Here is a 12,453-nt window from a genome sequence, read left to right as displayed (position 1 = left end):
ATCACACTTGTTACAATTTTAGTGTTCTTCAATATTTTTGTGTTAATGCCATCTATACCCATTGATGAAGTAAGCTTTAACGAGTCGATTATCTTGGAAATACCATTGGCATGAAATACGATTTTCGACATGATCGGGTGGCATACAGGAAGGGCATGGGGAAGGTCACCGTCAGGTTCTATGGTGAATACAGAGCAAAAGGTTTCATTTAATACCTGCGAAGTGTAGTGTTCAGGAATTGAAACATTTTGTTCGTCGCGTAGTGTAATGTTCGATGAAGGGGTAATAGACGATGGGTTAATTGTTTTCCAAAATTGCTTAGGATTTTTTCGGAGCATATCAGGTAAGGTAGAAGAATAGAAAGAACGCTTGGCTTTAGCTGCGAGAGAATCGAAAAGCTTTTCAGTTGCCTTGTATTTGTCCCACGCGTACTGGGTGTCTGAATGTTTAGCGGAGCGGAACTGGCGCTTCTTTTTATTTTTAAGACGTTTTAGTGAGGCGTTGAACCATGGGGATGTTGACCTTATGGTTAAGGTGACGGTGGGAACGTGAACTTTTATCAGGTGCTGTAGTTTGGTTTTAAATAGGTGCCAGTTTTTTTCGACAGTGCGCATAAAAAAATCGCTTAGAAAGGATTCAGAGAAAGCTGTTAGTTCATCGTTTATAGCTCTGTAGTTGCCCTTATCGTATAATGTGATTGTTCTCTTAATTTTCTTGGGATTAGGTAAGTAGCACTGAAAGGTTGTCTGAAGAACAGAGTGATCGCTAATGGCAGATAAATATGACACTGTACTAAAATTATCAGGGTGAGACGTAAGCAATAGGTCTAGAATGTTGGAGGAGTGTTCTGTTTGTCGAGTAGGTTTAGAGATAAGCTGTGATAAGCCGAATGTTAAACAAGAGTTTAAGAAGTCACTTTCAGCGTTGTGTTTTGATGCAGTTAGTGCTACATTTGACCATGTTATTCCGGGGAAATTGAAGTCACCAAATAAAATAAGGGGGGCGTTTGGAAATGCAGTTGTGACGGAATAAATGGCATCATGGAAATGTTTTGTGAAAGACGTGTCGGCTTCAGGTGGGCGGTAACACACTCCGATTACAACAGGTGGATTAGACGCTTGGCAATGCACAAAAAAAGATTTCTAAGGGAGAGGGTACATCAACTATGGAGCACTGAACATTGTTATGGGCGGCCATCATGACACCACCACCACGTTTATTTTCTCGGTCGCGCCGAAAAATTACAAAATCAGGGAAACAGCACTGTAGTTCGGTGTCGGAAATGGATGAATTTAGCCAAGTTTCGGTTAGAACTATAAAATTGCAGTCAGTGGTATCTGCTATGTGTGAAAGTGAGTCGCGTTTGGGCAGGATACTTCTTATGTTCGTATATACGAAAGACAGAGCTGTGCGTGGTAATTCTCGCTGAGAAGAGTCATGTGATTGCTACCGTGGCTGTCTAATGACCTTCTGCTCAGTAGAATCAAAAAGGTAAGTAGTGTTATCGAGTATAAGTTTATCATAACGGAGCTTGAAAGGCTTGCGTTGAGTTCTACCAAATTCGACTAGCTTTTTGCGGGCAAGGCGAGTAGCTGGCGAGAAATCTGCTGTAATCTTGTAGTTTGTGTATATAAACATTCTGGAAGAAATCTACAGACGATCAACTGCCACCATAGCGCTTCATAAAGAAAGCGACAAAATACCAATAAAGAAGGGTGTAAGACGAGGGGATACCATCTCCCCAATGCTATTTACTGCGTGCTTACAGGAGGTTTTCAGAAGTCTAGAATGAGAAAAGTTAGGAATCAAGAAGAGTTAATTGAGAGTACCTTAACAACTTGCTCTTCGCTGATGACATTGCATGGTTGAGTAACTCAGGGAACGAAATGCAATTCAAGATTACTGAATGAGACAAGGAAAGCAGAAAGGTAGGTCTTAAAATTGATCTCCATAAAACGAAAGTATTGTACAATAACCTTGTAAGAGAACAGCGCTTCGAAATAGGTAGCAGTGCACTTGAAGCTGTAAAATATTACGTCTTGAAGTTGTAAAAGTTGAGGACAGGTAGTAACCATGGAGTCGAACCACGAGATTGAAGTAACTATAAGAATAAAAGTAGGGTGGAGCACATTGTCCAAGAGAGATGAAGCAATGTCGAAGAAAGATGAAGGGAAATGAAATACCACAGATGAGAGCTAAAAGTGTTCCGGTATTTGTATGGGAAAAGCGATGACTCAAAGTTGAAAAAAAAACTCATCAGCAAGTAGACGGATGGCAGTGTAAGCGACATAGTAGAAAGGATGTATGAGCGAAAAAACTTCTCCAGAACAAAGGCGAATTATTTGCGGAAGCAATACTAAGTGTTTCTCCTGTTGGCTGTTGCCCTATTTCGTCGCCACTGTGTGGTGTAGCAAACCAGTTATTTGTGTCTGTTTAGCCTGTGTGCTTTTTGACTTACTCTCCCTCTTTTCTCTCTCTCTCTCTCTTTCTTTAAATTTTTACCCTACTTTGCTACACACATGTTTACTTCAGTCGTGCTGTTTCAGTTTAGTGATGCGCGTACACTCGTAATTCAAGACAGCCTTCGACCCGTATCAGACTGTTATCATGTGTCCACATTGATACACCCATCCCGCACACCTGAACAAACATCAGCTGCATCCAAGAAGGTCCTGTGCCAAGCTGTCTGGGCGCCCTTGGTGTCCAGCATGAGCAACAATCAAGAATTTGTAGCTGCCATCATCACGGCCTTACCACTAGGAAGCATCGGATCCTCAAAAAAGTTGATGTCCTTATTCAATAAAGTTGTACAGTTATCTAACTATTGCTACCACTACTACCATCTTGTCTTATTCCACAATTCAATGTTGCATTCCGTTTCCACATGTGGTGAAATTGACAGTGAAAAATATATGTCATTGAAGTCACAAATTCTACTTGTTGATGATAATTGACACGATAAGATAAGTAATGAGGTGGTAACATGAATTCTGAATGTAAAGTAGTAGGGTGATGCTAAAAAAACGTGGTAAAATAGAGCACCTTTCGACGTATTGCTAGTAATTGAAGCTTCGGACTTGATTTGAATGCCTATACGTTCACCGTACGATTGCAGTTGAACTAATGCGCAGATGAGTTAATTAAGATTATATTCAATAAATATATTAGCCTTGCCTCGTAACAGCTCTCTACTGTTTAAAAGTATTATAATTTTCTGGCTTTATAAAAAAGTAATTTGAAGACGGTTGATTGATTGATATGTAGGGTTTAACGTCCCAGAACCACCTAATGATTATGAGAGACGCCATAGTGGAGGGCTCCGGAAATTTCGATCACCTGGGGTTCTTTAACGTGCACCCAAATCTGAGCACACGGGCCTACAACATTTCCGCCCCCATCAGAAATGCAGCCGCCGCAGCTGGGATTCGAACCCATAACCTTCGGGTCAGCAGCCGAGTACCTTAGCCACTAGACTACCGCGGTGGGGCTAATTTGAAGACGGAACACTGAGACAAGGTACAGTGAAAATATCAAGCAATGACGTTGGGCAGTCTTGCAATTTGTTTACTAGTACCAGCAGTATTACTGGCTGACTGTGCTGGAAAATGTCTTACTGTTTTCTTAAATGCAGACATGCAATAGGCCCAGTGTAAGTAAGTATAACAAAACAGAAAGAAAAAAATGGTAGAATAATATGTCATTTGTGCCGCAACAAATTTCACAGAGTTTGGTTAATTTATATAAAAACATTGCCCATAGCTTATGCTGTATTAGGTATGTGTGAGATTAGTGTAATTTGGTAAAAAGGAGTTTTGAGCAATGGCTCGAGAGTATTCATTGCTGGTAACGTACTAAACTCACTCATAACCAAACTTCACTGCAAGAGTTTTAAAGAGCTGGCTTCACCACACTTATTATCTTTGTGCGGTGAACTCCGCTTTACGCCTTTCTTCTCTCTCTCTCTCTTTTTTTTTTTGGCAGTGGGTGATTGCAATCTTTACGTACAGTATTACGAGTAATTTGTGAGTGTTCCTGCGCGTAATGGGTGTTCACCTGAGAATGCACATATATGTGCGCGTCAACTATGATACGGTAACAGATATCTGTATTCCAATCCACTTCTGTCAACGTTACTTTGCAAACGGTGAGCACATTTTATCCACATACTCATTCTTGAGCCAATAGGAAAGCTTGAGAACAACATTACGCCGCAAGCCACTGTTGCGCGAAGAGTTGTGCTTCCGGGCCACCCGGTTTGTTCACGCTCTTGTAGAATCTGGCGATTTCTCTTAATGTTTCGCGCTGTTTTCTCATTGCCGCAATGAAGGTTCAAAGCCCAGCGTCGACTGTCATGTCGACCACCACTTACAATAGCGGCGAAAATGACCCCTGGTGAGAACTGGGAGCGCGCTCATGTCCCCTAGCAATTTATGGGCGAATAGCAAGATGATTTTTCTTGATGCCAGCTCATGAAGACTGCTGCATGTGCACTTTCTCAGCAACTACGTGGACGCTGGAAGATTAGTATTCGAGATCTACCATAACCCAAGTAAAAAAAAAACGAACCTCGTGCATAAGGAGATTAGCACTAGCTTTAGAAGATGGTAGCTTATCTAAGCAGTTCCTGGTTATTCTTTGTGGTTTTGGGACGTTAAACCCCACGTATCTATCAATCAATCAACCTGGTGATTCTTCGATAATGTGAAGAGATGATGTATAATAACGACGCGAGTCTGCCATATACCACTGATACAAAGTCGTAAAGTCCTACAATATTGCATTTTATAGCGAACCATATAGAATCAGTCAGGTTTAATCACTTTTGAAATGCAGTAGTGAGTGTGCGGTAATGACACTGTATTGACAGAGCGTTTGTACGTCATGAGTCCAAAATGTGAAGAACAGTTTGGTTTATATTTGCACAGCGGTTGAATAAATGCATTAAGCGTGTCCAATCAAGCAGGGAACTTCGAAAAGTGAATTTTTCGCGGCACACTTGCCGGCTTCAGTAGCAAACGAGAAGCCAGTGATCGAGTGCTCGTAGCACATGAATGTTTCTTACTTACTTCGTACAATCTGCTGGTCCATCTTTTGGCACCTGAGAGAAGCTGTTCTTTCGGGGATTTTGCTGACTTCCGGTCGCGGCAGATCGCGACAAAGAGCAGTGCCAGCGCGTCCCTGCCTTTTGAGAATGTGCCGGCAAACTTTTTAGCGAAGAAATATTGCAGTTACGGGTTGCATGGTGCGTTTATGCGCAAAGCGTAACGGAGCTGTTTCCTTTCTTTCAAGCCACACTCATATTACACTTCGAACAAATACTCTGCACCTTATATTATAAAACGATAAAAACTTTGCTCCATACAAAATATGATTATTGGTCTTCAGTACATGTAATGCATTTGTGTGTTATAATGTTTTGAAAACCTACGCCTGCGTGTCAGGTAATCGATCACAAAAATAATAATGCGTTTTCGCTCGAGGTATATGCACTCGGACTGGTCTCGTAATTTATTTATTTATATATTTGTTTATTTATTTAGTTAGTTAGTTAGTTAGTTAGTTAGTTAGTTAGTTAGTTAGTTAGTTAGTTAGTTAGTTAGTTAGTTAGTTAGTTAGTTAGTTAGTTAGTTAGTTAGTTAGTTAGTTAGTTAGTTAGTTAGTTAGTTAGTTAGTTAGTTAGTTAGTTAGAGTAAGCAACACAGACGAAAGCAACGAAGAAAAATTGATCTATATTCGCATACAACCTAAGAAGTCAGGGGAGGCTCGCCCAGATGACCAAAGCACGGCAGCCGATCACCTCAACGATTAAAGAAATGGTCCCGCTCTTGCTCTCGGCAACGTTCTTTGTAAGGAGGGCCAACGGCCGTCTAACTCATGACGTCATGGCTGGAGTACACGCCCAATGGTACAGGCTCGTGCGCATCCATCTTTGAAGAGGAAATGTCACGAACATCTATAGCTGTAACTGACCGTAGTTACAATTTTAATATGAATAATATCCTATTTTTATTCCATCCTAAATACCCATGTTAACATTTTGAGAGGTATATACGTGTGAATTAGGGTTAGTGTTACGCCCGCCTATGTGCGCGAAACAAGACGTTGCATTATATCCTTCTTATGTGCACACTTTATCCTTCAGAACATGACACTCCAGAAATGGCAGTCACCACAGTTCGCACATCATCGACTGCATTCTCTCGCCCCACATCTACGACTGCGGCTACTCTCTGGTCTTTTTATAGGGAAGAAGGTACAGTGTTGTGCCGTCTGCTGTGGGCGTAGCCTTCACCAAAGCCTACTCATTTAAGATGGGGATGGCTGACAGCGTGGAGGGCAACGAAGACGCCGTTGATGAGACTATCGAACACCTCTTATGTTACTGCCCGACATACACAAACGAGAGGCTTCACCTGTGCAGTGTTTTAAATCAACTGGACAAAAGTGACTTCCCTGTCGAGAAAGTATTGGGACCATGACACTTCCCATCCCAATTCAGAAAAGCAACGGAAGCACTGTTGCGTTTTCTGAAAGACACCGGCCTGTTTCATCGTTTGTGATGTGAAACTGTTACGCGTTGGCCCACTCAGTGGCCTTTTTTCTCCTCCTCTATAACATGCCTTCCCCTCTCCCCTTCCCCAGTGCAGGGTAGCCTACCGGGGCTCAGCCCTGGTTAACCTCCTTGCCTTTCTCCTTATGTTCTCTCTCTCTCTTGTGACATCATTTCATAGTTTCTTTCGAAAGTACAATGACGGAAATAACGGGTCAGTTTTTTTACTGCGTCGTCGCTAGAAACACTACTTACCCAGAAGGAAGACTTATTATTATCTATCAATTTACCATGTTAACGTATGTGCGAAAAATGCATAAAATTTTATAAAGTACAAAAGATGTAACAGTATAACAGGCAAGGCAGTCACGCTATGCAGTTCAGGACAACCGCGGTTTGCTACTCTACACATGGGAGAGTAATGGTTGAAGCATGAAGAGTGAAAAAAGAGAAGGAAAAAAAAAGAAAGGCGTGGATTTTAAGCCATCTAGCAGGACAGGTATGCTACCCTACTAAGCAGAAAGGGTCGAGGGAACCTTAAAGCTGGAGCAAGAGAGAGAAGAAAACACGCACAGCAAGTCACAATCAATATTCATAATAACATCATAAGTTTATAGTCGCCGGTGCAAGCCTGTTGCTTACAAGAAGTTCAGAACCACATTCGTCGCCTTCATCCGCGATGCTCTCTGAAGCCGACATTCCAGAATTGTTTCCACCGCCGTCTGTCCCTGATCTATGCGAGCTAAAGCGGCTGATATAGAAATGTTCTCTGCGCGTTGTAGCGAGGATAGTCACAGAATATGTGCTTTAATGTTTCCTCGCTACCACAATTGGCGCAAAATGAGTTGTCAGCCATTATTCAAATGAGAATGACTTCGTGAAAGCCACTAAGCCATGAACGGCAAAGCAAGAGTTTCGTATTTTCGGCGTAGTCCAGCAAGTGCTGGATGCGTAAAGTGGTCGGGCAGTGGTGGTCCGCAATATGCTTGCTGTAATTCCAGTGGAGAAAGTTACTTCATGTGCGACCACAAGATATATATATATATATATATATATATATATATATATATATATATATATATATATATATATATATATATATATATATATCATCTTCTGCACACAAAATGGTCCGGGGTCCAGTTGATTCAAAACCATCCGGAGCTGGCATCGCTGTGTGTCGTAGCAAGCGCAGCTGCACAGGACGTGTTCGATGGTCTCTTCAGCTCCGCAGTAGTCGCATGTAGGAGTGTCTGTCATACCAATGCGAAAGGAGTACACCTTTGTAAATGCAACACCCAACCAAAGGCGGCATAACAGTGTCGCATCGGAGCGGGAAAGTCGTGATGGTAGCTTTAGCTTGAGCGAAGGCTCCAGTTCATAAAATTGACACCTTTGGAAGCTGGTAGACGACCAGAACGTGCGTGTGAGATCTCGAGCCAGCAGGTAAAGTTGTCTTGCTGCATCATTCCTTGATAGAGGATTCGGGACTACACGGGTTCCTTCATGGTCTGAGCGGGCTGCATCATCGGCTAATTGATTCCCGGTAATACTGATATGTCCAGGCAGCCGTTGATATATAATATCATGCCCTCGTGCTAGAGCTTCATGATGGCAATGTCTTATTTCTTGTACCAATTGGTCATGACTCCTCCTACACATGGCAGACTGCAAACTCTGAAGCGCTGCCTTTGAATCACAGAATATGACCCATTTTCCTGGACGTTCTTGAACGAGATATTGTAAAGCAGCCCTTATAGCAGCAAGCTCTGATGCCGTAGATGTAGTCATATGCGACAACTTAAACTTGATTGTCATTGCTGAAGCCGGAATTACAGCGGCACCTGATGAGCTGCTGGACGAGACGGACTCATCAGTGTATATCTGCGTTCGGTCTAAGTACAACTCATGTAATAATAGCAGTGTTGCTTGCTTCAATTCTACTCTGGAATGATTGCTTTTCTTTTTGATTCCCGGAATTTCTAGACGTATTTGTGGCTGGTCGAGGCACCACAAAGGACATGCCATTCTCGCAGCTGGCGTATATCCTGATGGAATGCTGTTTAAGTGCTTGGCTATGACGTCTGAAAACGTAGCACGTGGTCTTCCGGAGGGTAGAAAGGCCAAGTGGTGGTCGGGGACACGGCTAGCATGTCGAATGTGCGCTCTGAGGCAATCCACAACTCTACATGTCCTGACCGGATGGTCTTTGGCAAGCATAATTGTGGCATAAGTAGAAGCACACCGGGGCAGTCCTAGGCAGATACGCAGTGCCTGACCCTGCAAACTCTCCAATGAATTAGTATTGGATTTGCAAGTGTTAGCCAGTACCGGCAAGCTGTAGCGCAATAGACCCAGAAATAGGGCCCTGTACAGCTGTAGCATGGAGGCCACAGAAGTTCCCCATGCTTTACCGCACATGAATTTCCTTATATGCACAATAGATAGCAGTCTCTTCTTCAAGTACGCACAATGTGGGCTCCACGAAAGACTTCTGTCGATTATTATGCCCAGCAAACGATGCGTCCGTGCATATTTGACACTCTGCCCATTGATGTAAACAGGGTATGGCGTCATTGGTTTGCGTGTAAACGCCATCGACGTGCACTTCACAGTTGATATAGTTAGGCCTTGTTTCTGAAGGTAGGCTGTTGTGAAGGTTGCTGCCCGCTGTATTCGTGCACGCACCTGAGGGCGAGTAACTGCAGCACTCCAGAGGAAAATGCCATCGGCGTATATCGATAGGCTCACCGGCTTTGGCAGAACCTTCAGCAGACCAATGAGGGCAACATTGAACAATGTGGGGCTTAAAACACCTCCCTGAGGTACTCCGCAGTAGGTGTAATGTTGGGCAGTTGTACCCTCATATTTTTGCACAAAGAAACCCTGCCAGTTATATAATCTTTTATCCATTGAAACATTCGTCCACCAATGCCCATTGCTGCGAGAGAAGTGAGGATGGCATCGTGAGCTACATTATCATATGCACCCTTCACGTCAAGAAAGAGTGCCACTGATATGCGCTTGCGACTTTTTTCTTGCTGCACAAACGTTGATAAGTCAAGGACACAGTCGATGGAGGAGCGGCCCCGACGAAAGCCTGCCATACAAGAAGGGTATTTGGTGTATCGTTCCAAGTACCACTCGAGACGAAATAGAACCATTCTTTCCATCACTTTTCCGAAGCAGCTTGCAAGGGCAATAGGGCGATACGCTGTCAAGTCCAATGGTGATTTTCCCGATTTCAAAAGTGGCATTAATCGACTTATTTTTCATTCTCGGGGAACACTGCCGCTGAGCCAGGAGTTGTTGAAGCATGTTAAAAGTTCTTTTCTGGCTTTTTGTCCAAGGTGTCCCAACGTACTATAAGTAATACCATCAGGACCTGGTGATGACATGCGCTTAGAAGCGACTAACGCACCTTCCAGTTCTTCCATGGTGAATGGAATGTCCATTTCTGGTAATCGCGTTTCAGAAACGATTACGGCGTCGATGGTCTCGTTCATAACATTCCCGGCAACTCTCGTGAAAAATTCTTCAGCCACCTCGAGTTCTGTTTTTCCATGATGGAGTGCCAAAGCTTTAAAAGTGTGCCGTTGTTGCGGAGAGGAGCGAAGACCACGAACTGTTCTCCAGATATATGACAGCGGTTTATGAGGGTCTAGAGATTCGCAGAATGCTTTCCAGCGTTCGCTCTCCAGCTTGTAAATGCGTCGTTGAATCTTTTTCTGGAGCCGCCTTGCTTCCCTCAGATCGCAAATTGATCTTGTGCGTCTGTATCGTCGTTCAGCACGCCTTCGTATAGCTCTTAATCTTTCCAGTTCAATGTCAAACTGTGTTATTTTAAATGAAAATTGTAATTTACATTTGGACGCTTGCATAGCTTCCGCTATGGTATTTTCCAGGCTGCAGGCGAGGCCTTCTTGGCAAGCGTCCTTAACACGCGATGTAAACATCGACCAGTCAGTGCCAATTACAACACCGGAAGAGAAATATTTTTATGATACCATCGATCGTCACGTAGGTGGGTATGTGATCACTCCCAGGAGTCTCAATATCGGAAAACCATTTAACTTTGTGAGAGAAGCACCGTGACACCAATGTCAGGTCAAGGCAACTGCCATACTTGAGACCCCGCAAATATGTGGGGGTACCATCGTTCATGATGGAAAGGTCGTAATCGGAAGCGAATGTAACAATGTTCCGGCCCCTAGCATTCATCCTAGTGCTCCCCCAAAGAATGTGATGGGCGTTGAAGTCACCGGTGATGATCCAAGGCCCATCGGTCCTCATTAGGATGTCTTTTAATCTGTCGCAGTCAAATCGCGATGACGGAGATATATATCCACCAATAAGCGTGAACGAAACTGCATTCTTCTTTACACGAAGACACACGTACTGATTGTCGTCATTTGAACTTATTGGGTGCGAAATACAAGTCAAGTCTGTGCGAATGTAAACAATTACTTTGCTTCGTTCTTCGTAAGCGGCTGAACAAAAAGCTTCATAACCGGACAATCTGTAAGGCGTTGATACGTTTGGTTCACATATGACAAGTATAGGGAATTGATTGGCCCGAACAAGTTGGCGAAAGTCCGAGATACGGGACTTCATACCTCTGGCATTCCACTGAAAAATCGACGCACTTTTAACTTCAGTGCGGAAGATAAGATTTTGTTGAGCCATTGTGCTTATACGACGTTAGCAAGAACTGGATTCAGTGCATCCAGTATTTGCAGTGCACTCTAAGCAGACGGAGATTGTGTGCTGCTCAGTAACGTGCGAATCGTGGCAACTAATGATTGCACGATTGCAGTCACTTGGCTGTCTTGGTTGGAAAGATCTCGAACCGGGATCGCGGACTGGCCGTCATGAAACTCCTTCGGTTCGCTTGATGCTGCTTCCCTTTGAAGTGCAGGCCACTCTGTCGCAGTTAGGGTATGCTCACTGGCTTTGTCCTTTACAGCCTTTCCCACGGCATGTGGTCTGGGAGGCAAAGGAGGTGGTACTGATAAGGGATCTGGCAAACGTGTCGAGGAGTTAGCGAGTGTCCTTGAAAACCGACGTTGACGTAAACGACGCCTTCTGACTTTAGCTGCGGCTTCTCGATGAGATGAGTGATCGCGCACCATCTCCTTCAAGATGGCAATTTCCTTCTGAATCCGCGGGCAGTCCTTCGATGTGGCTTCATGGGATCCATTGCAATTAGAGCATTTCTTGACAGTTGCGACGCACTTATCCGCTTCATGGGGCTCGGCGCAGCGGTGGCATACCACCGAATTCTCGCAGACGCTGCTCACATGTCCAAGTTTCATGCATTTACGGCACTGGAGAGGCTTTGGAATGAAAGGCCGCACAGCATGTCTGAAGTACCCCACCTTCACATGAGAGGGAAGTGATGTGCCCTTAAACGTAATCTTCACACAGCGAGACTTGCCTAGCCAGGTGACATCAACAATTGGAGTATCAGTTGTTGACTTGACAAGAAATTGTAAGTCCTTATTGGAAATGGCCACATCTATGTCGTAGATCACGCCGGTTACTACATCACATCTCAAGGGATCATGAGAGCGCACCTGGTTGCCGTCCAAGTCAGTTACACTGCGCAGAACGCCCAACGCACTTGCGTACAAAACGTCCACAGCCAGTATATTCTTTCTGGCGTTCACTCTTATGTCCGTGATCTCATTTGGCACGAGCGTTTCCAGAGACCTCGACACAGACTGTCTGTTAAGGCGTTTCATGCTGACGGTAGGAAGTGCAGGCAGAAACAGGATGGTATAAGTGTTCGATTTTGGCGCTTCACTTACAGTTTGAATAGTTGAGGATGAGGATGTCCTCATGTTCCTCCTCTTCGCTTTGCGGCTCAGCACAGGTTGGAAACCGTCATCTGAAAAGTTCTC

The sequence above is a fragment of the Rhipicephalus microplus genome, chromosome 2 (assembly GCF_043290135.1).
Source record: "Rhipicephalus microplus isolate Deutch F79 chromosome 2, USDA_Rmic, whole genome shotgun sequence".
In the NCBI taxonomy this organism is placed as follows: Eukaryota; Metazoa; Arthropoda; class Arachnida; order Ixodida; family Ixodidae; genus Rhipicephalus; species Rhipicephalus microplus.
The sequence above is the reverse complement of the archived record's forward strand: the minus strand, read 5'-3'. Positions refer to the sequence as shown.